Source organism: Passer montanus, unplaced genomic scaffold (assembly GCF_014805655.1).
Source record: "Passer montanus isolate IOZ18808 unplaced genomic scaffold, ASM1480565v1 scaffold5, whole genome shotgun sequence".
NCBI lineage: Eukaryota > Metazoa > Chordata > Aves > Passeriformes > Passeridae > Passer > Passer montanus.
The window spans coordinates 9,483,493-9,506,402 of record NW_024369929.1 but is presented as its reverse complement, the minus strand read 5'-3'; the positions used below and the strand labels follow the sequence as shown (position 1 = coordinate 9,506,402).

General features: G+C 39.8%; 1 protein-coding gene across 1 annotated transcript in view; it reads right to left on the bottom strand.

Annotated features, from left to right (window-relative positions):
• TMC3 (transmembrane channel like 3) overlaps positions 1-19,328 on the bottom strand; it is a 61,167-nt gene extending 41,839 nt beyond the window's left edge. Inside the window, exons 1-5 of the mRNA XM_039723579.1 lie at positions 18,900-19,328; positions 18,448-18,524; positions 9,689-9,845; positions 5,962-6,079; positions 2,813-2,919 (exon numbers count right to left, since the gene is read on the bottom strand). The gene's annotated coding sequence lies outside the window, so the exon portion shown is untranslated. The remainder of the gene's footprint in view (positions 1-2,812; positions 2,920-5,961; positions 6,080-9,688; positions 9,846-18,447; positions 18,525-18,899) is intronic.
• Between the last annotated feature and the right edge of the window lie 3,582 nt (positions 19,329-22,910).

Genomic DNA, 22,910 nt, shown 5'->3' with positions numbered 1-22,910 from the left:
TTGGTTTTTTTCATAATAGAACAGCAAAAGACCAGGACTTCTCAGACAGTAAGAAGAATCAAGAACAGAAAATAAGATCAAATATCTTCGTTTTACCAACAATTTTTAGGCTCAGGGACCAGCAAGTCTGCGGAAAAGTCAATACACAGACTTGTGGGCACCATTATATAATTTCCTGTTGCTTTTCCAAGAATCCCATGATCATTTAATGTGGCACTTGCAGGAAATATATAAAAAGGAGTATTGAAGACAGAACTGCAGCAGTGTGATGACATCAATACAAATGCAAATATACACCATCCAGAGATTATTCCAAGAATGTTATTAAAAATAATCAGCTCTGTGAATTCTGGGAGCCCAGGATGGGTGTGCCAGAGTACCTCTTTGGGAGGCCACTGCCAGCAGAGTACAGAAGGCACAATCAATAAATGAGGCCATTCTTTTGAAGAAATGCTACGTTTGATACATTACCAATACCTGAGGAACCACCCAGATCCTAGGAGGGAAAAGCAATTCTGAAATGAGTAAAAAAATCACCTGAGGTTCCCAGAGGCCTGGGGAGACACCCATCTGTTCAGATGCAGCCAGCACAAAATATTCACCAAACATTCAGTTTTCCTTTGTGCCAATTATTCCATGGAGGAACAGCCCAGAGGCCTGACACCTTCAGAGTTTTCCTTGCATTTGGGCATTGAGGAATGGCACCAGCATCTCACCCCAGCCCCAGGCAGGGGGGTCTAGGAGCCCTTTGTACCAGCCTGGCACTGCAGAAATGCCCAGGACAGCAAAGCAAGAGGGAGGACCAATATTTGCTGCAGTACAGAGCAGCAGAAAGCAGAGTGGGAAATCCAGGCTGTTTTCATCGGGGTTTAATCTACCCCTGTGCTAGCCCAGCTCAAACTGTGTTAGTGTCAGCTGCTACTCTGAGATTTATTTAAAAGGAGTTTTAATGGCTCCTTCAAACAGTATCCTTTGTTTGGAAGAGGAAAGCACAGAATACTGATATTATGCCCAAATACACTTAAGACTCTAAAAGGGCTATGGGCAGTAGATTTATTAGAATCAACTATTAGCAACTTATTTTCAGTCTATGTCAAGCACTCAGTGGAGGGGAAGAGATCCCCCACCAAGTATTCAATTAGTAACAATGATCTCACAATATATTCCTTCTGCCTGGGACACTCATTACTCATAAAATACTCTGAATACTGGCCGAAAACACTGCTACCAAGTGTGAAATAAGGCAGAGAGAATAGGAAATAATAACAATAAAAAGAAGGACTTCTGAAAGTTATAAACCAATAAAAAGGAGTCTGAACATTATGAGGTAGAAAGCAGGAGGTGTTAGAGAAATGCCCACCTAGGAAAGGCCTCAGGCTTCTTTTCATGGCACCTATCCCAAAGAACTTGGAAATCCATAGGTTTTCTTTAGTATGCAGTAACTACATACTAATATATCACAGGATGGATCAGGTACTGCAGTGCCCACCTTAGTGATTCTCAGAGGAAGGTGAGAAATTTGTGAAGGACAATTATAGGACAAAGAGAACGGTATCAAAACCTCTGCACACGAGGAAGAATAGTCCTTTCAGAGTTTTACAATCCACCTGCAAATATACTCTAAACTCTGACTAGCTCCTCTGACAGCCAGAGGTGTCTGCAGGATGCACATGTCCAAGAATTCCCCACGGGCCCTAATCTCAGCTGCTTTCCAAGGAGCTCATTCTGCAAGCCTTAGAACAAATGTGCACCGACATCACACTGCCCTGGCATTTCCCTTCAGCTCTCCCTGCAGTCTGCCACAGTGTGTATCATCTCAAATAAAGTAAATAATGCTGTTCCTCTGATACCTGATGACTTCCACCTGATAACTGGAGAGGGCTCTGGCCATCAGGACTGGAAATGTATTTTCCTTTTGTCTCTGTCAGTGTTACACACCCCAATTTGTTTTTTCTGTCAAAGGCAGTCAGGGACTCAAGATGGCAATAGAGAGCTGGAAAACTCATATTCCAGCAAAGAGCTATAAATATCCCTTTTGTTGCTTAATGTGTTGTTAAACCACTTGCTAGAGAGGCCTTTAGTGTTAATCTGCCCATCAGTCTCTCAAAAATTCCCATCTAAAATTATCAACAAGTAGTTTGGTCAGTAGAGAATGTTTATTTGCAGTTGCACAACTCTCAGTTTGCAGAATATTATCTGCTTAAAACATAAGCAGACAGCCACAGTCTAGGAAAGCCAGGACTGTGAAAATTAATTCATAACCTTATTTTGCAGTAAATTTAGTGTCAGAAGATTTATCAACATGTAGCATACTTTGGATATATCATATGCCTTATGGACAAATATGGTAATTTATTTTTTTTTCAATGGCTATCAGTAAAACGTATGATTTTAGAAAGCAAGTGTGTATTTTTGCAAAGAAGAGGTTTCTAGTTCCCTGTGTGTGGAACCTCCCTGCAATACAACCTGGATGCAGGGTTTCTGGCTTGGCTTTGAGAATGCTGTGCAGAACTGCTCTGTGCTCCCTGCCAGCTGCTGCCTTCCATCCCAGAGGTGGCAGCATGGAAATGATGAATGAACTAATTCATACAGTCTGCAGCTGAGTGTCAGAGATATACCTAATATACATTACACATGTCTGCATATAAGGACACAAACTAAATTTGGGTTACCAGCACTGAAAAGCCAAGGAATTGTACAATTATCACTTACCAATATTTCCCATGTTAAATACATCCAAAAAAAAGGTAACATTTTCTACAAGATTATCCTTAATCAGTCTTTATTCCTTGAAGATCTTGTAACAGTTTACCTCTTTCAGCCTAAGTGACTCTGTGTGCTGTGTGAGGGGCTGGGCCAGAGCTGATAAGGGTTTATCCCTTCACTTCTGTGGACTTCACATCAAGCCTACTGCCCCTGCTGGGAAACAAAAATAAATATTTTTTTTTTAAATAGAAAAGGCTAATTTATGCCTAAGCTGCTGTTTCTGATCAGAGTAAATGTTGAAAGCTTTAAAGCTTTAAAGCTGATTACAAATTGAAATATCTGTGTCCCCAAATGCTTGCCTAACTTCAAACAATTGGCTGCTGAGCAGGAGCGGCAGGGACAGGTGTGCTGAGAACTGACACCTATTTCAAGATCAGAAGAGGGCACTAGGGCTTAAGTTATATTCAGCATAATCCCAGACAAAGAGAGAGGGGGGGAAAAAACCAGTGAAAAGTGTCAGAATGTTTCTTTTGTTATTCTACTGCTTCTCTCTCATAAAGTGAGAATACAGGCGGGGCTGGAGGCCCATGGGACCAGGATCTGTGGCAGCTCCAGCACAGCTCAAGGGGCAATTTCTGTCTCAAACATTTACAGCAGAGCTGCCAAGCTGTGGGACCCCACTCCCCACCCCACCCTGCTCGGGTCAGTCTCTGCCTGTTGTTCCTCTGCTGTGCAGGCAGCAGAGGCAAAGCCACCAGGGTGGCAGCTGCTCACAGGGACAGAGAGCTGCTCATCCACCCTGCTGAGCACCAGGGAGGGTCAGGGGATGCCCCTCACACAGCACATTTTACACTGCAGCTGAACAGTGATAAAAAAGGCACACACGCCCCAACAAAAAGCCCCTTTGTGTCTTGTTCTCCTCAGAGCCATGAAATAAAATAATTGCATTATGATTGTTACTAGCTGTTAAAGCTGATGTGGTGTTTTGAAGCAGCACAAGATGAATTTTCATTACACAGGACCGTGCCCCAGATTGTGCATGTCCTGTGCTAAGGGGGTGCATTCAGGCTGGTGTGGGAGCCACACAACACCATGCAGTTCTTATCAGCCAGCTCAGCTGCTTTATCTCCCTCTGCTGCCATTGCAGGGAGCATTACCTGGACAAAGAGAACCCAAGGTTTATCTGAAACACCTTCTGAGTGAATATTTTTCTCCCCTTTGGCTCAAAGAGGTTTTAAGAAGAATTGCACGACACAGTAGTTAAAATGGACATGTGAATATCCACTATGTATCAATAAATCCATGTAAATTTGAGTTGCAAGACATACAGACAGCTGTACTAGTTGGAGCCAAATTATCTTGTGTGATAAAAGACAAACACAGAAGACAGTAATAGGAGGGTAATCAACACTTCCCCAGGTGCCCTCTCCCAAGTCCCAGCAATTTCTGGCTCAGGGACTTCAAGTCAGATGTTGCCTTTTTTAAACATCCCTGGGTAGATTTTTCATGTATGGATTCCTCCAGCTTCCTTTAGAGATGCAATAAAGACCCAGAAGGAAATGTAATGAATTAATTTTCCTGACGTTGGTTGTCACCAGAAAGAGCAGCCCCAGGATTCATCCTTACCCCACACAGAAGTCAGCCCATGCAAGGCTGCTGAGGAACAGCCTGTTGGCTACCATGGCTTAGAGACACAAGTTTTGTGTCTCTTCCTTAGTGCTGAACATAAAACACATCTGAACATCCCTCCTGAAAGTCCATATCCACCTAAACCACCCTAATGGAAACATTTGGCTTTAAGCTTCCAGGACTTGCAGAAATCAGAGGACACAAAGCCCTTTCAGGGAAGGGAAAAAAAAAAACAAAAACCTTTAAAAATAAGAACCTTGAACACAATCACTGTTTAAAAATACATTTACCTCTTATTAAAATGGAAAAGTCAAGTACAGCATCAGCATTGGGACTGTAGAATTTGCAAAAGCAGGAGGACAGAGATGGATGTGTAGCAGCCTTCAGAGCACAGACAACAGCTGCCCTAAAACCAGTGTAGGGCCACTGCATTTTATCCTTCCTACTGGCCTTAACTGTAGCATATATTGAAATATTGAAGGATTAATTTACCAGGAAATTTGCATCCTTAAGACTTTTTCTGCCAATTCTGTAAAAGAATTATTGGATTCTATGCACCAAAGTACCTGAGTAATGTACATGAGTTTTCAATACAGCTTGTACTATTGTTAGCTTGCAATATATGTACATGTAAACAATGTAAACAAAATATTTAAGAGGCATCTCACAGTGAGCAACAAATTATGCATCAAGTATTTATTATCTAGTGTATATTCCACTGTAGGCTGGAGGGGAAAAAAATTGGCTTATGCATAGAAAAAAAGATATTCTGAATCCACTGAGAATAATTCAAATTGCATTTTATAAGAAGAAATTATGGGTACAAGAGACCATCTGTCTTTGGTTTTTTAAATGGTGCCTTTCAAAATGCAAGATCCCTAGCCTATTTTCTATTTAAAAAATAATAATTGTGTTGTACTAAAAATTGAGTGGGGAAAAGCTGAACTCCTCATGCTTCTTCTAAGATAGACAGGAACAGAAGGGGACTGGCACATTTGTGTGCAAATCAGGAGCAACTTTATCAAAGAAATTATTAATTTCGGTAGAATGCAGAAAAAAAAAATAAAAATCAGAGAACAAAACATTTGTATTTCTGAAGCAGCCTATGTTACAGCACCTCCCCACAGCCTGACCCTGCCAAAGCTCATCAGTGTGTTTCCCAATGTGTTTGAGGGTAGCAGGTCTCTGTAACTAAAGTCAGGTCTTCTAAGATGACTTGATATTGCTCTGGCCTCTCCCTTTGACCAAGACTTTTAAATCTTATTCTTCAGCTTTGAGATCACCTTGCCCACTCTGACAAGTGTCTCTCCTGTTCCAGTGAGGAGTGCTAAAGCTTCTCTTCCCAAACCTTAGAAAAAGATACATGGCTGTAGCACAAATATCAGCATGAGAGAAATCCACACGGACCTGAGAGGAAAGGGATGGAAAGCCTGAATTACAGGGAGGAAAAGCTGCTGTATGTGCTGTGCAAGGGGCTTTCCCAGGAGACCTGGGCAGCCTCTGCTCTTCAGCTAGTGTAAACGTGTGTGGATGCTGGATATTAATTACAAATCAACAACAGAACATGCAGAATTTCTAAAATATAAATTTGGTTCACAAGGAAGTCCTTGTTAGAATTTTTCTTACCTCCTTGTAATTGAATTGTGACACCACTGAGATTTCCTTAACTGCTGTCCCAGGTTGGCTATCACTTCTCTCCAAAACAATCTAATTTTGGCTGTCTTTGCTTTTCAAACTCAAACAGCTGAGAGAAGAACCGAAAAATTCAGAGAATTATCGGAGAAACACAAACACTGTTGCCTTTCATCTAGTCCATCCCATGCTTACAGCACACTTGCCATATTTATCTGAGGACCAAAATAAGAGCCCATATCTAGCCAGATTGTCCTTGATGTCAGTGCTCTCACCTCAGAACTAGTCAGGTCACATGAACACATCACTGAAATAAATTGCCTTACTGGAGAATTGGTTCTTCACATGCAGAGTCACAGTCATGACAGCAGAGTCTGATTGCATGGATTAAAGGTTTGGTCTCCCACAGAGATCTAAAAAGGCAGCAACACCCACCAGAAATTTACTACAGTTATGATTCAGGATCTTGCCACCAACGTCTTGGAATGTCTGGATATTTTAGCAGAGACATTCCAGGGGGCATACACTGTCAGAAATATCCAAAGGATTTCCACTAGCTAAGAAAAAGGAAGAAAATACTTAAGGAGGGTATATTCCTGACTGCAGTCAAAATCACACTTGTGTAATTCTTAACATTTCGAAATTGGTCTCCCTACTCCACCAGTGTAAGGCTGGCCAGGAGAGAAGGATTCTTGATGGTACTTTAGGAGAAATGGAAGTTGAACTTGAAATGAAGCAGCTAATTTATGGCTAATGGCTGCTAATGATGGCAGCAAAATTGTGTGTTTATTGCAAACATTTAAAACTTCGAGGGCAGACATTCACAAAGGTGAGAGTCAATAGTGCCTTCATAAAGCTGGAAAGTAAAGACTTAAATGAGTATTAATGTTATGTTTAAAAGGGAAAAAACCAAAGTTATACTAATGCAGATGTAGAATAAGAAACACAGCAATTGAAAAAAAAAATAATTAGGATAAAAAGTGTGGCAGTTTAGTGGGATTGATTTGCTCTTTGAAAGTCAATAATAAAAAATCACTGCTTTGAAAAGGAAGGACAGGTTCACTGAAAGGCAAATGTTCACTGAAAGGCAAATACTCATTACTTTTATTTTAAAAAGCATAAAAAATAATGAGGAAAAGTCAAAAGCTAGGGGTGTATTTTGGGGGAATATGTCTTACCCTAGACATTAAATGGGAATAAAGACCACATGCTTTCAAATTAGGACTTTTAGAGACATGAGATACATACTATATATCTCTTGGAAAAGGGACAGTGATTTTATAGATCTTCCCTTAAATTTAGATCTTTGGTATTTTCAAGTATTGAATATACCATTAGGAAAGGTTAAGAGCAATGTGCCAGCTTTACTAATATCATCCATTTCTATCTGATCAAGCCAGTAACAGATTGGACACAGATTGATCAGGATAAATTTGTATGGAGTTCAGCCCTCCCTGGAAGAAAGCACTACATGAAGTTAAACATGGTTTCATGGTATTGAGAAAAAATTATGAAAACAGAACAGAACAGCAGAGAAATGCCTTGAGGCAATATTTGTAAATGAAGGAAGTGATAGAGATGGTGCAGGAATTGCCCTAACACATAGCACAGAATCTTTTGGGCACACTGCTCCCACTTCTGGATTGATTGCTGGACATGGACCCATCATTATTGCCCAGGAAATCATCCCAGCCCTTACTAATGTCAGCAAAGGAGACACGAGGACATGACATGCTCCTTCGGGTATGAGTCTCCTCTCAGAGCACAGTGGGGGTTTGGACTGAGGTTTAATTCAGCCAGCTTGCACACAGCTCTCCCTAATAACCATCCAAATGGCCAGAGCATCCCAGGACGGTGCCTCTTTAATTATAAAAGATGCTTTTCTAAAGACAAAAGAGCTACCACCACCCACCCATTCCAAAATCCAAAACAGACTAGAATCTTGGAGAATTTACAACAAAATAAAACCATAACTCATATTTAACAGATCAGTGCTCTGTCTTTTCAAGCTTTGTGTAGCAGCACATCATTCACTTCACCTTAATTTCACTATTCTATTATCGTTTGCACCACTGTAATTGTCTCTCTGAAAACAGATCCCAAAAAGATTCAGAAAAGCATCTCTCTACCCAGTGTACTGTGCTTACTGATGTGAGTGGTTGAATAATTTAAATGAGAGCTATCAAGATGTTCTACAGCCAATTTGTAATCTTCTGTTTTCATGGTAGAGAAGGCAAACATTTTCATGAAAGAAGGCAAACTTATTTGACTGTATGGATTTTTAACTTGGGGGATGACAACTTTCCTTTTTGAAATGAAGAAAAATGCAGACCTCCAAAAAAAAAATAAATAAAAGAAGAACAGAAAAACCCTCACAGCTTCTGCTTCTCTGTGGAAGATATTGAGAACTATACTTTACACTGCAGTCACAAGTGTGCAGACCTGTTCCTCAGGCACAGCATACACAAAACAGTATTTGAGGTGATTGAATGGAAGAGTGCACAGGCTCACTCAATATGCTTCTTCCTTTAACCACAGAATTTACTGCTTGTAGCAACAGCTAAGAGAAAAATTTAAATTGTGGTTTTCACTGAAGTGCACCACTAACCAGCAACTCTGCCATAACAAAAACTGATTACAAAAAGTCATAAAGCATTGCAGCATAACAATATACATAATTAAGAAATTAAAAAGTAATTAGGAAATCTCACCAAGACCTTGGTGGAATTAAGATAAACCTTTACAAACTGAGGAGCCAGCACTGAGACTGGAACAGTTTTCAGTGTGTAGGGCTGGGTTTTGTAAGGCAATGCTCATCCATAACTCAGGAAATATTTTTGGTGAGCCTCATGGGGCAGAGACAGCTCCTTCCACCCTCAGGCCACAGCTCTCAAGTTTCACATGCTAGTCACAATAACCATAAAGGACACTGTTTAAAAAATAAACTAAAATAATAATAATAAAAAAAGCAGCTCTATTTTCCCACCTCATATATTCCTGCAGTAACTCCCACAGTTCTGAAGGCATGGAAGAAATGGTAGTTTCCTACAGGAGAAACCTGATGTGCTAAAATAATATAACACAGACAATAACAGATAATAAGTTACTCCTTAACTAAACATTAACATTTCCCTGCAGCCCCACGGGAGGCTGGCAGCACCAGTGCAAGTTACACATCAGAACTTGGATAAAATCACCATGTGTTGGTCCCTAGAAGGAAAAGTCACCTTTTGAGAAAGGCAACAGTTCTTGCTTTACTGTGGTGGGTCTTTTTGATGCTGGTGAACAGAACATGAAAAATACTCCAGCAAGGCAAATCTGCTGAAGGTGCAAACCACTGCCAGACTAAACTGGAATTATCTGCGTGGCACTTGGGTTGATGTTTGTAACCAGATACTGTGGAAACACAAGTGAACTTGACCTTGCCCTTATCTTTGGACTTGCAAAACGATCTCTGCTGGAAACTTCCTCACATTTCCTTTCATGTGCCAGATCAAGACTGAGACCAATCAGATAAAGCAGCGTGCCTTGAAGGCTGCACTCGCAGCTGTCCAGACAGTTAACCTTAGCCACGGAAGAAAAAAAATAATCAAACAATCTGTTTTCTTTGCAGCCCTACAACTGCTGCATCACATGATGTGACACTAATTTCCCCACAGTGTATGCTTTGAAGCTGACAAGTGTTAAGCTGTGATTAAAAATTCCAGATGGATGCAAGTACCTGTCACTCAGACGGGTCCCTCTGTTGCACTGGTGACCACAGGAACAAGCAGGAATTCACCAGCCCATTTATGTAGGAGGAAGGTGCTGCAGAGACTTTAATTAGAGGGTGCATCAGTTAACTTCCTCAGCAGATACAGACTTGACTCACAATCAGCCTAAATGAAAAGCAGATAGTTTTTATATTATATTTAGGGTCAAGGATTATATGGTAGAAAAATAAAACCAACCAAAGCCAAACTGAACAAATCCCCCTAAAATCACCACTGGAAATTTTGCACACTCCTCCCAGAACTCACAGGTCTATTTTGGTCAGTTTTATTACCTGGTTCAGGAAAATAGCTGTTTTATCAGCTAGTTTTCATTCTCCATGAAAAACCTCTACCAAAACACACTAATTATAATAAACAAACAAGAAGTGTAATTGGATAGGTTCAGTACCTGCAGGGGAATTGTGCCTTTTGAAGTAACCTCATGTCAGACAAAAATGACAGCTCCTTCTAGACAGTAGTTCTTTCATAACTATGCTACAGCTAATTGTAAATGCTTTGAATATTCACTTACAATTAAATAAATATCTTGTGTCTTGTTAGCAGGACACAAGATTGAGATATTTTAGCTTCTTTGATGAATCACTCATTCCAAAACCTTTTTAGAGTAATGAATGCTTTTTAAGTAAAACTGTAGAGGTTATTAAAGTGTACTAAACAGACATTCTAAACATTAAATACCGAGTGAACACACCAAGTAGGAACACTACAGATGATTTAAATCAAGAACCAAAAGCTAGAAAGTGAATAGAAAAATTCAAAACATTTTCAATAATAGTTACTGCAAATACTCAAAACAGTTGTTTAGTCTAGATTAAATCCTTATTTGGGACATATTAGACCAAAAATGCCTTCTGATGTTAGTGTGCTGGCTTTCTTTCATGGAGGAACAGGAGGAATGTGGGAGAGGAACAATGACATTTTCCTCTCAAACACTCACTTGCATGAGTAATTTTACCACATGAAGACTCCTGTTGAGTTTACCAGGACTATTTGTGTAAGGAGTTCCTCATGGGCAAGATTATTCACAGGTCCTAGGCCATTAGAGGCTATTAACTCTGCTCCATGGTAATAACATTATTTACATGTTTATTCTCAATGAACAGTCCCAGTCATTAAGAGGAAGTAAGGAAAATATTTCACTGGACAATATATTTCTCAAAAGTACAGTTATTTAAATTGTAGGTTGTCAAAGCATTATCAAGAAAGGAGTTGATGAAAAGCAAATCAGAAGTATGAAAGTCACTTCCTTTTGTTTTCAAACTTTTTTTTCCCCTGAAAATTGACCCAAAAGGAGGCAGAAAAGTCCCTGACACAGGAAACATCTATAAATTGTGAACACCCCTCCAATTATGCTGCAGAAGCTTCAAGTGCAAAACAGTTCCTTTTCCCTTTCCAATACCAAAAATGTTACAAAACAGATTCCTTTCCCTTGTTTTGATGTACAGAATTCCACATGGACTTTGATGAAAACAGGAGCTAAATAGTATAGCATTTTACTCTTACATTTGTAGAAAAAAGTGCTTTCCACTGTCATAGCTATTTTCTTTTGTCATTATAAATACCCACAGTAATGGGGGCACAGGTTTCTCTACAGAGGATCTCTGGGTAGTGAGTGTGCTGGTGAATTCCAGGGTGCTTCCACAGCAGTGGAGGAAAAAAAAACTCCTTGTAATCACACAGACCTCTGGGCCATTAAGAGATTTTCTTTTCCCCACGCCTTTTTTGTTAAATTGGGAGAAGTCAATGATGGCATTGAATGCCTCCTTGGATTCCAGTATCCCTGTGCAATCACTACAGCTGTTTCCAAAACAGGAGGAGGACCTGTTTTGGAAACCTGGACCTCCAGCAGAGAGGACAGGATGGACTCAGAGTTATCCACCTCCTGTAACTTCTCTTGCCTTTGTCCATCTTGTTTTTTTGCCACTGAAAGTGGTAACTGTCCCACCCAAGAGCAATGGGCTCCAACATACAGAGTTATACCCATTAAGGACCACGCACGACAAGAAATTAATATCTTGTTAGAAACATGACACTGATACAAGGGCATTATAATCACTGAAAGATTTAAGGGGACATGATTATAGTAATTTATCTCCTGATGTGATTACAGTAATTTGTGTCTATTAAAATTAACCCACATTTTAAATCTCTTGCCGTGTTAACTTTTTTAAGGAAATGATATGCTTCAATTTAATGATGTGAAATTCACCCCAAGCACGCTACTTATTTCTTTTCAATTTTGTTGCACAGCTATAACACAACCACAAAACAAAAAGTACCAGATACAGAAAGATTAAGTTACCTCAATGGCATCAGAATGAAATTGTTGGTATTTATGGCAGTTTTAGTGATTTTTTTTTTTCTTTTGAAGGCTCTTCTGCACAAGTGACGTAACTGTTCTCTTCCCTGGACATCACCTGTCATAAACATTGCACTCAAGGGACAAATCAATATACCTTCAGTCCATATCAACATTTCCCTAGTCAGATTTTGCTTGTATGCCATTCAGATACATTTCCAAACTACAAGGGAGAGAGGATTTCTGATGAATAAACATATGGAGCAATTAAAATGAATGCCCATGGTGAAATCTTTCCAGGATAACAACAGATAAGCAAGAACAGATAAGCAATGCTCACACTTTGTGTGTTCAGAGGAATTTCAAATGAAGAATCACCCCAGCATCAGGTGGCAGATGTGCTGTTGCAGTTTTACAGCTGAGGAAGGCAAGTGGCAGCAACAGAGGCATTTGGAAGGAGGATGAAATGGTTACAGGGATAAAATAAGAGTAAGCACAGCTTTTCAGATGCTAAAATGAAGCTCTCAGGAAGCTTCTTTTCCTTCTCTCTCCTGGTGACATGAGGGGTGTCCAAGCTGCCACGTGTCTATGCTAAAAATCTGGGAAAACAGTGTTGACCAACTCTTCAGTCCACTTTTACACACTGGCTAGGGTTCAGCTGTTAATGCCATCCAAGCACTTTCTCCTGGACTTGAATTCTGGTTCCTACCTTTGGAGAAGGACATGTGAGCAGTGGCAAGCACTTGGGTTGGATGATGAAGATAATAAAGGAAAATAACTAACAAACCCCAGAAGTAAGATGGAAAGGTCACAGACGAAACAGTGCCAAAGTAAAGTGAATTTGGCAGAGAAGAAGGACATGTGAGCAGTGGCAAGCACTTGGGTTGGATGATGAAGGTAATGAAGGAAAATAACTAACAAACCCCAGAAGTGAGTAAGATGGAAAGGTCACAGACGAATTCAGTAAAGTGAGTTTGGCAGAGGAGAAAAGAGAGGGGTAGAAAAACAGCACCAAATTCAAATGATTCTGTGTTAGCACAACCTAGAGCACTGCCTTCCTGCCCAGCTCTCACAATCCAATGCTACTGATCTTCCCTAACTTCTAGCAGATTTCAGGCAGAGGAGAATCAGGTTCCAAGAAAACAAATGAAGTGCCAGAACTGTGATACCTATTTCTTTCTCCTTTCCCTCTTAAGTCTTCCTGGGCAGGCCTTAATTCCACCAATTCCCCATCAATCAACATTTTAATGCTCTGCATTTCCAGTAGCAAGCCAGAGCTAGCAGCACTTTTCCTTGTATCCTAAACTGGCATAGTTTCAAAACGTTGTGCCATAATTTCACAAAGCAGGCTGGGGACACACTAAATTTGTATTTACTGTTGGCAGCAGTTTATACCAATGAGGCACTGTGTCAGGATGCTAAAATAGTTTTTAAAAATCCAGGAAAATGTTGTGTACAGCACACCTTTCCAGTAACAGGTTTCAAGCAACCCATGTGTAGCCCTGTTACACCTCTGTCTCATAAGAGCCAAACAACTTTGTTATAGGCTGATTGAACATCAAGAATGTCTGTACTTTTAATTTATATCTAAATCAAAAGGAGTATTTGATTCCAGATAAAGCATTTAAATAAATGTACATAACTACTAAAGCAAATTACAGAAATTATGTGAGAACATGTAAGAAGGAAAGGCTGAGGGTTAGTCTATATAAAAATTCATGACAAATTGGCTGTTCTTTTAATTTTAAAAACACAGTTTTTCATTTGTCAATTTGATAAAATACATGTTTAAGAAACTTCACTCCAACCAGATATTGGTTTTTATAGCTCACTTTGCACAGTTCACACAAAAGATGTATGTGGTTGATATCATTATTTTTGGACACTTTCAAGGATTTCCTAAAATGCTTTAATAAATTGTTAAAAAATCAGGTTAGCCCCATTAGAAAAAAGAGCAGATAACCCAGTATTGATGAATTCCCAGGTGTTGGTTCAACACCCAACACCTCCAGCTTTCTTTGAAAAGAACGTCCATGTTATTTTCTGTGTTCCCAGCTGCCCAGCTTCCCCTAATTCATCTTAGAATTTTGTGCTACTCTGTTTACATTATGTATGAAGGTAATACTTCCTCCAAATAAGAAAATTTGATTTCTTATGATGTATAAAGTAACAAGAAGAAAGTGGACCTAAACTAATAGCAGAGGATTTAATCACAGAAATCAAGCAAATATTATGGAACATATTTTACAAACAGGTAAATTGAACTGAATTGAGCAAGGTGATGGAATGAAGTAACAGCACACTTGGAAATCAAAGCAAAAAATGCTATTTCATTATTTATTTGAACTCAGGCCACTGGATATGAGCTGCACACGTGTGACACTCTACACTTCATGCAGATGTTTCTGACAAAGAGAGAGGCTTGTTGCTGTCCTGACTTCATGTGTTGGCAGCTGACATTAAACAAAGTCACTGCCCTTGCTGGAAATAACACACAACAGAAAAGGGCCATACCAACTCTAGATTAGCCCTGCTCCAACCTTTTGAAAGAAAAATGTTGTATTACCTTTGAAATTTAGATGAAAGAACATGCCTGTATGGTGAGAACTAACCCAGGAAAGAAGCTGCTCTGACTGGTTTTCTATTTTGTCAGCTGTTCAGCTATTGAAGGGCCGTGCTGCAGTATGTCACAGAATTTTAGTCGTCAAAATAAACAAGCACAAGAAGCCTGCAATACTGGGATAAATATTTTCTTCCCTTTTACTCTTTTAAACAACTGGTGACTGCTGTTTCTTGAAATAGCAACATACAGCATAAGAGAAGAAATTACCTCAAGCTTCATATTTTTCAAGATGTCTTCCCAGCTCTCCCAACTCTTCTGTGCAGAATCACAAATTCATTATTCTAGGACCCTTTTCCACTCCCACTATGAGACCAGTCAATGACAACAGCCTCACCATGCCAATGACTGTAAAAGGTTCAGAGTCTGTCTCTGAAAGAATGACTGACTAAACAATGACAAAGACAGAAAAAAATCCTATGAAGCTGCACTCACTTTCCCCCAAAAAGCCACATCAGAAGGAAGGAAGGAAGACAGCTTGACTGGATGCACTAAGGAATTCATTTAAATTTAAATTAAAACCTGATTATTGTCATAAAGCATTTGTATTTAGGAAATCCAATGATTAACTAAAGAGAAAGTCAAAAGAAATGAAGCATGGCTTACAATAGAAGTGTGGAGGCAGCATGCTTTAGTTGACTTGAAATGCTGCTATCTCTATGTAAAATTGTTGTAGGTTTTGATTGGGTTTTTCTTGGTTGTGTTTGTTTTGTGTTTTAGTTTTCAAAAGACTTAACCTCATGAATGGTATGTGAAAAGAAATTTCAGTGCCAATTATTTTCTGTAGCTTAATAAAAAATACATTCTTAATGCAGGTATCACGTGTTTAATTTATTTTGAATATATAATGATGGAAATGCAGACAGAAAAATGGTTGTGCTTCTGCAGGCAGAAGGGAAATCAGCTAATGTCACTGCAATAGAATTTCTTCTACAGATTTCATCAACATTTCTGATCTATCTGCAGCTGCCTGAGCAGGTGGAACGTGTTTGAAATAAGAGCAGTATTAGCTTTGCAGTGCTATGTCTACAGATGTGAAATTCAGACATTGTCTCTGCTAATTTGCATGTGTCTGTATCATCACCAGTGATGCTACTAACATTTTGACTAAACCAATGAAATATTTGTCAGTGTTGTGTTAATATTATCTTTTATTAAAATAGTACTGACCATTCATTCATTTGGGAATTTTTTTTAATGTTCTGTTGTTTTTTTTAAGGAGCCTATGGACATTTATATAATATATAAAAAATAAATAATAAAGAAACAGCCTGGACATTTATATAATGAATTTCACTTCCAAGTGAGGCTGACCAATATTTTTCCCTGTCACTGCAAATGAGAAATAGGAACTCAAATCAGAACTCAGTCTCCAGAAAGATGAAATGACCAAGTACTAGAAGCCTGGAGGTGAAAAGTAATTGGAATAACAACTTCTGGGATGTATATAAAAGATACTGAAAGGGTCAAGTAGCATAGCAATTTCTAGTTGCTGTGATAACAAACAGCCATCATGATATAATTTTCACCCAGAAATTGACTTCTTTGATGGAATCACGAGCAGTTGCCATGGTTTTCTTACTTCCTACCTTTATACTAATGAACATATTATAATACACCAACATATCTATGTTTTATTGTATATTATAAATTCCCTAGCTTTTGTTGAAAGAGGCTGAGAAAAATCATGTTGCAAGAAAGAGTGGAGAGGACTGGAAACAGATCACGATCTTGTTCCAGGCAGCAAAAGTGTTTTGTGAGCCAAGGATGTCATTCACACTGAGACAGACCATGCTTACCTAAAATATTGCAGAGTTGGTGGTGATTTTGTGGATGATTGGTGCTTCTAGAGACAGCCTGGCTCAGCAATGTGCTACCTAGCAGAAATCCACTGCCCAGATTGAAGATGCTTCATGGAACCTTCATGAAACCCACCCAGCACCAAGACTCTGAGAAGGCTCCCTCACTGCAGTCCTGGGGGACTAACACTTGGGTGGATGAGGACACTGTGCCTGAGCCATTGCAGTCTGGGAAGGAGGAGACAACAGAAAGATTCACGAGGTGGAAAAGCAGCAACTCAATGCTGCTCAAACATCAGCACAGATTTCGTGGTGTCAGGCATTGCAGGATGGTTGCACTGCAGTCAGAAAAAGCACCAAGATAGAATTACAATTGAAGGTGCAAAGACAGTGGTCAAATACCATCATTTCATTGGGTGGAAGCTGTCAAACATTCCTCTCTGAAATGACACAATACTGCATCCCTATATTTTAATTTTCATGTTATATAATTACAATGCAATCCTTTGATTTCCACTGCTCCCAAAAAAGGACAATAAAAAGCAGGCAGCAAGGTAATGAACAAACTTTTCTTAAAAAAAAAAAAAAAAGTAGAGAGTCACAAGTTTAATAATATTATTTCCTCCTTGGCAATGACTCTCCTCCACCTTTTTAATAAAAAGCAGAAGTGTTACAGAATATGTATGGAAAAAATCATCAGTGCCAAATGAAAAGGGTTCCAGGTAAGTAGCACTCCCAATTTAGCTGTTGTAAAGCTCTGTAAAGCCCAGAGTTATTTGAAGCTGAGACCTCACAGACAACAAGCAGCCTTCAAGTGCCAGCATTAGCCCATCTCCTCCTGCCCTGGCTGCCCTTTCTGGGGCTATTTCTGTAAATATAACAAGATATTAGATTGCCAAGATCACCAGTCAAAATGCTTCAGGTCCTTAAATTACTAAGAGAACCATTTGGGCACAAACTTTCATCATTTAAATGTTTTGACCATGAAGTCATGGGCAGCATCACACTGGGAGTCCTATTTATAGCTCATGTGCTTCTCTGTAAGGTCTTGAATTAAAGGTAAAAGATTACTTCACTTCTTTTATACACAGTAGAAAACTTGTTGAAATAAAGTCAGTTCAGTTGAATTTTTAGAGCAAAAGGAAATCAGGCATTCAGAGTCCTGCCTTTTAACAGTGAAAGGAGCTTTTATTCTTTTTATAAATACTGTATTTTATATGAGGTTTATAAATACACTTGGCAAAGAAGTTGCATCCAAATGTTAGCAATTTCATATCTTTCATTTAAAGGATATTGACCCAGTTGATTTGTAATTAATTGCAGGCTTTTTCCCATTAGCTTATCGATTGAGGAGCCTGCAGTGCATTCCTGACTGCATTATAAATTACAGCTGTGCTTCCAGGGTACATTTGGTTGCAGTTAATTCAGATTGTCTACATTTTTCACGTTGTAAGAGTTACCTGCTCTACATCTTGCCAAACCATATCCCTTACAGTAGAGAACTACAGGTCCTTTGTTTTGGTAGATCTGCTTCTATTAGCAATAAATCCAATTTTCTGCTTATTCAGATTTAAGAATGCAACAGTGAAAACCAGAAATGCCTTCATTCTCACGCTCTCAAAAAAGGCCTCAGCCAAAGCTCGTGAAACCTTCTGGAGGTTTTCCATTGATTTCAGACAACTTTGAATCAGTCTGATTCAAACCCAACTGAGTAGGTTGTTCCAAAAGTAGTAAAAAAGCCCCACACCTTCAAATCATTATTTTTTTAAAAATCCTTTACTGGAAGCTCAATAAACCTAGCAACAATATAAAAATTAAATCCTTCAATAAAATAAAAGCAAAACATCTAGGAAGGGGGTAAATTCCAATTGTGTTCAAAAAGATGGAGGCATTAGAAAACAGCATTCGTATAAGCTTGTTTCTCAGTAAAGGCAATTTCCCTTACTAAAAACCCCAACCAAACAAAACTTGTGCTTAAACAGCACTTACCTGAATTCACAGTAGTGGAGTTCAGTAATATGCCTTGGAGTTCTCATGTAATCCACGACCTGGACCATCTTTAGTGCCTATACAAAAGAGAAACCAAACCAAAAAAACAAAACCAGTAAGAAAATAAATAAAAAGAAAGGTAATTTAATCTAGATTATGTCTAGATTGTGGTAAGAGAGAACAGTATCCCACCCTAAATTTTGTTTAAGGATCAAGCCAAGAGCAGCTCTCATTGCAAAAAGTAGAGCCATTTCTTTTTCTGTTCCAGGAGGTGCAGTTCTGCACGTTGGTTGCAGGCACAGATGTGTGTCCTGAGCAGCACCTCTGTCAGGCTCACTCTCAGCAGCCCATAATTCCATTTTAGTCATTTAGAAATAAGCTGCTTTCCCCAAAATGCATCTTCCTGGCAGTACAAACTCAACATCCTGAAAATGAAAGGAATTCTTAAGTACCTAAATTACTGACACGTTCAAGTCATTACCAAGAGGAAACATCTCTTGGAACACTGGAATTATGGTGCATTCTGGCAAACACTGTAGCACTGCATTTCCACCCAAAATGGGAAGGCTTCTGAGGCCAGTTACATTTTAGAGGTCCATCTTCTTTCTCTTGATCTTCACAGCAGGATTTCTACTAAAAACCCAACTATGGGGGAGAAACTGATGTCTTGCTTTTATAGAAAGGTTTTCCAACAAATGAGATGAAATTAAACTATAGAGGATAAACCCATTCCAGCTGAAAAAAGCTGCCTCAGAGAGGGTTTCTGTGCCAGCACAGGCTAAACCAGTTCCTAAAACAGAACACAGTTCAACACCAGAGAGTTGTTTTACATTTCTTTCAGAGTCTTTGCCAACAGAGCAGTATCAATTTAAAGGCTCAGCTGCTCTGCTTCCTGGGCATCACATGAACATGAACACTGTTCAGCCTGGGCACAACTGCATGAGCAGGGAGAGGGTCCCCCATGTGCAAATTCCTTTTGAACTGACAAAAGTGCCCTTGCACCATGAGCACAGTCAAGCCCACTCACTGCTCACTCCTGCCAAGCACACACATGCAGCATGACCCGAAAAAAATTCATCTGCTCACACAAATCTGCCTGACAGGGATCAAACTCCCCATCAAACCTGGCCTGACACCGCCCTGCCAGCAAACATCTGTAGCAGAGACATGGCCTAAAAGTCTCTGCTTTAAAGGGAAAGGCCACCAGCTGAGACTTGCTTTCTCTTTGATCTTTTTGAATGTTATATCAAAGCAATCCAAAGGGCCTCAGCTGAAGGGGTTGTTGCTGCACTGAAAAGACAAAAACAGAAACACAAGAGAAGGTGAGGGATGAAGTAAACACACACCACATAGCACCCTAAGCCTCCCAGAAATAAAGGGGGTTCTGGCAGTATTAACTTTATTGTGGGTGCCTGCCACTGGCTATCTAAAGACCAACCATGCTGCTTATGTAAGACCCAAAATGTCTGAATGCATCTGGCCAGGGATTACATGTCCATATGTGCAACCAAACCATTAATTAACTTATTTTTCTTCTGCCACTCATCAAATTTCTTTCAGAATGGGATCAGTTAAAATGTTTGCACAGATGGCAGCTCCAACAGCAAAGACTGAATACCACATACTGCAGACACACAATGTAAAACTGTCATGACACTGCATTATTTCAATCTATGCACCTAATTGTTTCAAGCCCTTGAAAAATGTTACTGTTTAAACCATAATTTATGAATGGTCTCAGAGTAATCTGTGGCTGCAGCTAGCACAAAGTCATTGATCAGGCTGGATCCATTCACCCTGTTTGGACAGAGGCTAACAAGCTGTGTGATGGGCTGCTGTGCAGGTTCTCTGCTCCCAAGTGGAAATTCCACCTGCTCACGTCTGCTCCTTTTCCAATGCTCCAGCTGACATCAGACAAAGATGTGCTGAGATGTGTTCTCACACAGCCTAAGGCTACCTGAAATAAGGATTCTGGATATCTGTGGATGTACACTCATTATCACACAGCAATTTCTGTTTACCTGTTTACCCTTGTCCCTTTCTCCAAGGCAAGCCAGCCAGACCCTGCAAGGATTGGTGACCTTGACACACATTAACTTGACAGCTCCCATGCCTGCTGTTATTCCCTGGAGGAAACAGATAGTACTGAGCAGAGCTCCTCAGGGCATGGGCTGGGTCTCGTAGTGTCCTTGGAAAGCAAAACATTACCACTGCCAAAATAGTGAAAAAAGGGTGTTTTAGAAAATCAGTGACCAGACCTACTGGGTGTTTTCCCTTCCACAACACAAAGAAGGTTGAGACAAACCCCAGCTATCTCCTGAGAGTGGTAGAAACTCATAATCCATTAAAGCAAATACTTAGAAAAACAGAAATCCCCAAAGGAGTCCTCTTGTACACATTTATTAGCAAGACTAATCTTGGCCTCTTAACTCCCTGATTATGCTTTCGAGGAATAAGGAAGAGGGTTTTAGTTTTCTTGGCAGTCCCACTGCAAACTGCCAAGATGAAGAACAAGTAAGAGAGGTCATTTCAATAGTTAAGCAAATGGCAGAAGCAGACTACTAAAAATTAAGACAGACATGATCTAAAATGAAATGTGCTGGACAGAATTAATTCCCCCCAGCAAACTAAAAAAGAAGGCTGGTCCATATCCAGCTCACAATATTTTTTCTTCTGTTACATCCCATGTTGCCTTCCATCTTTGCTCCTCAGCAGTCCAATATTGTCCCTGCCCCTGCTCTTGGCCATTCCCATTTAGCCATGCCTGCCTCTGAAGCACAGGTACACACATCGACATCACACACAAACACCTCTCAGAAAACAGAGCTGGAGGTATCTCTGCACTGCCAGTCTCTCACCTTGCTCTGATCTATATCCTCGTGTTTGCCCCCAAAACCACTTTCTTCACGTTGACTTTATGATGTGGACTCTTCATTAGAGAAACTAAACCAGGCTTATAGAGTCCTACACACCTGAGCTTTGATAAATTACTAGAGGCTAACTTGACTCATGCCTGGGAGTGAAATATCCTTAGATAGCTCATAACTGATTATTTTTGTAATGAACTTTTTTATTTACAGCATCCCTACTGAAATCCTTGATGTTACACTCCTGTGCACAAGCAGCAAATATTTTTTTTCATTCACTGTTTTGGCACAGACAAGCTGACTAGCAGTTAGCAGCATTAAGGCAGGCTTCTCAGCTGTGTAACAGGTATTAAGATGAAATCACAGTTGCACGGGTTTGGTTTACAAATATCCTTCTCTGGGTGAGGGGAAGGATGAATTAGGCTTAGTCTCAACTGACATCAATTGCAAGGGTTGCAAACACAGTATGTTAGGTCAAATATACAATTACTCACTAGAAAGTGCTTTTTGTGTGCTTGAAAAATCAGTCTAATGGACTATCTCAGTGGCAATGGCCTTATTTGTGCATGCAGAGCATGACAAAGGATGCAGGTAAACTGCCTGGTTTTGATGAAAGAGCCTCAAAAAAGGCTGGAGGTGCAGACAGTTTACAGATGGATTACAGCAACATGGCTTGTGCTGGTCAATCACAAAAGCATAAACTATATTAATTCACCTTAATGTAGTAACTGCACGATTCATCCTAAAATATTTATCAGCTGGTTTTCCCTCATCCACAAGAGCAAACATTTAAGCAGATTGCATTGGTTTAACTGAATGGATTTTCTGCAATATTTTAGTGAAATTCAGGCTTCTGGACAAGATGCTTCTGTTTGCAACTGTGACCCAAAGACAGAATAATTCAGCATTCCCTTATAAAATTAATTAATTTGCTTTCATTCTAATTTGTCATGTTATCAGAGACAGACAAATGAAACCACAGGGTGGAAAGAAAGAAAACACAAAGGAGGGGGCAAAAAGGAAGCCTCTTCTAGTGAACAAAGCACAATTTATGTTTTGGTTTTTATTAACCAAATATGATTTAGCTATTTCCAGTAGAGCTGGAACGTCAATACACAGCATTTCTATCAGCAGTGATACATGCCTCACTTCTCCAAAGGATGATTAAATGGGTGTAAAAATCCACTGGGATATTTTCAGTGTGACATTTCTGCCATGACTTTATCCAAAACACAGAGTATCAGCTCTCAGGAAACATGCCACTTCCTAACTCAGAGGCTTCAGAAAGACTCAGTGACAGCCCTGATAGAGCAGGAATTTCAGTGATAGTTTGGTCATGTACCTTGCTCCATGGGGTTTTCATTCCCTAGAACCTATCACAAGAGAACAGTGTCAAAGTTGCACAGGCTGTAAATGAAAGAGGGTTTGCAAACACAGACTGCTCTGGGGCTTCCCTTGCACCTCCCTGCACTGCTGACCAAGGGCATTTTCTGTGAGAGGAAAATGCAGTCGAGTCAGATCCCTCTCACTGCAGAGGAGGGGGGAAATAGTATTGCCAAGGCAGCTGAAGCAGGGGGATTTCAGCTTGTTATACTT